Raw genomic sequence first — 5,516 nt, forward strand, 5'->3', positions numbered from 1 at the left:
TTAAGTATTTACTACCCTGCCTTGTTGTCCCCTCTCCCTCAATTTCGAGTTCATTTTAGCTTGCAGGTTTACTTTTATGGCCTCTTGAGGGATTCTGGGCAATTTAGCCTCTGTTCTGCACAGTGGGAACTAGGCACCTGGAGGTTAAATTCTCAGCTTTGCTTTCCCTGCTCTTCCCTGAGTTTCTAACTGGATCCAGCTTTTTATCTCACTCTTCTTTCTTGCTATTTCAGAGGCCTAATGTTTATTCAATCACTGTTTAATTCAGAATGCATCAAATATGATTTTCACAAGGAAATCTCACTCTTTGAAGTAGAAATTGGAGAGTTTTCTTGGTACATATGAAGCACACTGACTACTGCTATAGAGAGATGTTAGATACCTCTATATCTAATCAGAGAAGAAAATTCAGGGTAAGGCATTTACAGAAAGCACTGCATTTCCTTTGCCTAAGAGATTTTAATAATTACAAGATTTCAGTGAATTTGTGGTTCTGGAACAACTGGTTATGTTGTATTGGTTTTGGGTTGATTCATCTTTGTACACTGTGGGAGAAAAGCATTAAATTTTTAAAATTAAAAACCCAGTTAGCATGCTTTGTTAAGGGCAAAACAGAAAATGAAAACAAAATAATAATATTATTAATATGAACTCTCTTCAAAGCACAGAAATAGCTCCCACAATTATTTTAAAGCTGCACTAGCTAATGTAGACAGTTACACTTCTTTTAAAAGAAATATATGTGTTAGCATCAATAACACTTCAAAAAAGTTATTTATAAAAGAAGAGGAAAAATTCCAGCAACAGCTAAGTACAGACCTGCAAATATCCAGCTCTTCAAGTTCTCAATTGCTTCAGCAGCTAATCTGGACAGAAAAAGTTAGTAAACCTAAGTACACTCACAGTATTTAATTGTAAGTTGATTATTCAAGTAAATTGTATTTAAATGACATGATGAAATACGTAAACCACACTGAGAAATAGAATGTAGAAACCAGAAAAAAATCATGTTTATAAAAGCACTGGATGTGCTGCATATTAAAGAAAATCATAATGAATTAATTATATGAAAAGTTACCCAGAAGTCATTTTTACAACACCTGTAAGATGACAACAAGGAAAAGAAGAAGGGTAACAGAGAATTATTAAAGTGGAACTGGATGAAGATGAGAGATGGGCAAGGATAATGGCTCTGCATTAATTTATTTGTTAATTATTTTAAACTCTTGTTTCTGCTACAGTTCCATCCTAGCTCTTAAGATTGTTTTAAGTACTTACCTATACATTTTGAAAGGGACGGAAGAGAATACTAGAAAGGACAGAAGATGAAACAGAAAACCTTTGAGGGGAGCACAACAGGACCATTTCTTTCCTGCAAACTAAGCAAGTGACACCATCTAAGCAGTATAGAGAAATACAAGCAATTGCTGTCATCTTTGATAAGTTCTGCTGCTGCTTTCTTGAGAAGTTTATAAATGAATAAAATAGCTAGGGGCGTCTGAACTAGGTTGTATTAGAATATTAAGCTTTATTGAACTATGTATGAAAATAAATTTGGGGCACAGAATCACTCTCAGCTCTAAATTACTCTCTCACAGACTTAAACCAACATATACACAGAAGGAAAAAGTGAAAGTCATGGAAATGTGCATGAAAATAACAGCTGGAAACACATGCAAAAATTACATTAATTATAAATTGCCTATAGTAAATAAAGAGAATGGGTTAACTTGGCTTAAGAAACTTCTGTAAACTTTGGTGCAAAATTCTCAACCAGCTCTTGACTGATGTAAAATTCAAGGTATTTGATGTTTTTAAATCTGGACAGATTTGCAGTTCCTAAATTTGCTTTAAACTTTGCACTTGAATGAACTCAAAATGAAGCTTACTCCTTTTAAATGTAAATCACTGAATGACAGTAGGAGGCTGGGCCAATGCAGTCTCATCCTGACACGAAGAGCAGGTTGGGAAATTATAGCTTATTGCACAGAAATGTTTAAAAACTGTGAATCTTTATTAGGGGAAGAAGAAAGTATAAGACTAATACGGGGAGCAACAGTGTAAGGAGGTCTGGGAATATATTTACATTTTAGCCACACACACACTGAATAAAATCCATTCTGTGGGAATGACTCCTTTTCAATTGGGGCATAATATAAGGTTTATGGGGAGCCCACATTCATCCACCAGCATCAGCTTTCCAGGGCTGGCAGAAACTGATCGTAATCTTCTCCAGGATAGCAGCTCCTCACTTGCATTTATTCTGATGGCTGATGACAAACACACATATTCTGTTGTGCTCTTAACAGAGAAGAATCCTTTGAAAGTGTGGTCATTTTACAAGCTTTTGTGGAAAGCAGTAGGATAAGGCCTGACTTATTGAAAAAGTAATTATAAGATTGCTTCTAATTAGATTACACAGTTCTCTTGGCGAACAGAAAGATGTTGTGGTTTGACATTTTGGCCTCACACTGCCGTCCAACCACATTTAGCAAAAAGAAAATTTTGGCAAGGTAAATAAGACATATCTTGGGAAGAAAGTGCACTGGTGACAGAAATGTGGATTAGATTTCAGTAAACCCAGAATTTTAATTGGAAGATGTGACTCAGATCACTTCAAAACCCCATAGAAGAGGCTTAATATTTAAGTTAAGAATGACTGTTAAACTGGTAGAGTTTTATTTTCTAATGAAAACATTTTCATGAAAATAATGGCTGTCTTTTAGCTTTTCATTATTGTTGGTATAGTGTTCTTTAGCTGATTCTAATCCTTTTGATATTCCCTAACTAATTTGTGTGGATTGCAGTGTATTTAGAGAAAAATACAGTGTTGATCACACTGTTTTTCACCTCCTATAGTCATAGTCAACAGATGAGGCAGATATTTTCCATGATCAATCAGTGCCAATTTCCAGAATTCTTTTGGCTGTTTCTGCAATTTGAATGCCTGATTTTATCCAGAAATAATCCCACCTGAAACAAAAGTAGAACATAAACATGTCTAAAGTGTCTGTCTTTTTTGAACATAACTGCTTCCCTGAAGAGAAACTGAATTTGTTGGTTTGATTAATGTATCCTATCTCTGGAAAAGACTGTGTCTGGAGTATTTGAGGAATTATGTGATAAAGATACAAGTCTTAAAATGAAATTCTGTAATTCCCAAGATTTAGACTTTCAAAAGTATCCCTCCATGAGCTGTTCTTTTAAAAAACTTTTTGAGAATGTTTGAGTTGATGCCTTTAGTCCTAACAGGAATCAGCTTATCAATCACAGTTAAGGTTACGGGGATATGATATAATAGGTATTATGGAAACATGGTAGGATGGCTCCTATGAATGGAGGGTTACAGGCTCTTTAGAAAAGACAGGTCCAGCAGGCGGGGAGGGGGAGTTGCTATTTATGTTAGGGATAGGCTGGAGAGTATGGAACTCTGGGGACAGGTGAGCAGTTTACAGCGAGTTTGTGTGTCAGGGTTAAAGGCAGAACAGCAATGGGAGACATTACTGTGGGGACCTGTTACAGACTGCCTGATCAAGAGGTCTCTGTGAATGAAGTACTCTATAGACAGATCGGAACAGCCTCATGCTTACAGGCCCTTGTTCTCATGGGGGACTTCAATTACCCTGATATCTGTTGGAGCGAAGGTATGCCCCAGCACAAGCAATCCAGAAGGTTCATTGATTGTGTGGAAGACAACTTCCTTCTGCAAGTAACAGAGGAGCTGACAAGAAGTGCCATACTTGACCTCATGCTCACCAACAGGAAAGGGCTGGTTGGAAATATGATGCTCCAGGGCAGCTTTGGATGCAGTGATCATTAGATGGTGGAATTTGAGATCCTCAGGACAGTGAGAAGAGTGTGCAGCAAGCTCACTGCCCTGGACTTCAAGAGAGCAGATTTTGGCCTCTTCAGGAGCCTGCTTAGTAAGGTTCCATGGGATATAGCCCTGGAGGGGAGGGGGCCCAAGACTGTCAGTTGATATTCAAGGATCACCTACAACAAGCTCAGGAGTGCTGCATCCCAACTAGAAGGAAGTGCAGCAGGAGGGCCAGAAGACCTCCTTGGATGGATAAGGAGCTGCTGAGGAAACTTCGAAGTCAAAAAGAGGTTTATAAAAGGTGGAAGCAATGACAGGCAGCCTGGGAAGAATATAAGCATGTTGTCCAGAAAACTAGGGACCAGGTTAGGAAAGCTAAGGTCCAATTAGAATTAAACTTGGTCAAATTAAATTGGAAAAAAGGTAATATAACCCCCATTTTCAAGAAAGGGAAAATGGAAGACCCGGGGAATTACAGACCAGTCAGCATCACCTCTGTGCCTGGCAAAGTTTGGAGCATATTCTCCTGGAAGGCATGCTAAGGCACATGAAAAACAACAAGGTGCTTGGTGACAGCCAGCATGGCTGCACTAAGAGGAAATCCGGCCTGACCAATTTGATGGCCTTCTATGATGGGGCTACAGAACTGATGGACAGGGGTAGAGCAGTTGATGTCATCTACATGGACTTGTGCAAAACTTTTGACACTGTCCTGCATGACATCCTTGTCTCTAAATTGGAGAGATATCAGTTTGATAGGAGAACCACTTGGTGGATAAAGAACTGGCTGGATGGCCACACTCAAACAGTTGTGATCAGTGGCTCAATATCCAGCTGGAAACCAGTTACTAGTGGTGTCCCTCAGGGATTGGTGTTGGGAACAGTCTTGTTCAACATCTTTGTCAACGACATGGACAGTGGGGTTGAGTGTGCCCTCAGCAAGTTTGTCGATGACACCAAGCTGTGTGGTCCAGTTGATACGCTGGTGGGAAGGGATGCCATCCAGAGGAACCTTGACACGCTTGTGAGGTGGGCTGATGCCAACCTTATGAAGTTCAACCACGACAAGTGCAAGGTCCTATGCCTGGGATGGAGCAATCCCAGGCACAGCTACAGGTTGGGCAGAGAAGAGATTGAGAGCAGCCCTGCAGAGAAGGACTTGCGGATGTTGATCAATGAGAAAATTAACATGAGCCAGCTTCAGTGTGTGCTTGCAGCTCAGAAAGCCAACCGTATCCAGAGCTGCATCAAAAGGAGCGCGGCCAGCAGGTCGAAAGAGCTGATCCTGCCCCTCTACTCTGCTCTTGTATGACCTCACCTGAAGTATTGTGTGCAGTTCTGGTGTCCTCAACATAAAAAGGACATGAAACTGCTAGAACAAGTCCAGAGGAGGGCCACAAGGATGATCGGGTGTCCTGAGCACCTCCCGTATGAAGACAGGCTGAGAAAGTTGGGGCTGTTCAGCCTGGAGAAGAGAAGGCTGCATGGAGACCTCATAGCAGCCTTCCAGTATCTGAAGGGACTGTAAGGATAGGACAAGGGGTAAAGGGTTCAAACTTAAACAAGCAAAGTTTGGATTGGATATAAGGAAGAAGTTCTTTACTGTGAGGGTAGTGAAGCACTGGAATGGATTGCCCAGGGAAGCTGTGAATGCTCCATCCTCGGCGGTGCTCAAGTCCAGGTTTGACAGAGCCTTGTG

Source organism: Lathamus discolor, chromosome 1, assembly GCF_037157495.1.
Source record: "Lathamus discolor isolate bLatDis1 chromosome 1, bLatDis1.hap1, whole genome shotgun sequence".
NCBI classification, from domain to species: domain Eukaryota; kingdom Metazoa; phylum Chordata; class Aves; order Psittaciformes; family Psittacidae; genus Lathamus; species Lathamus discolor.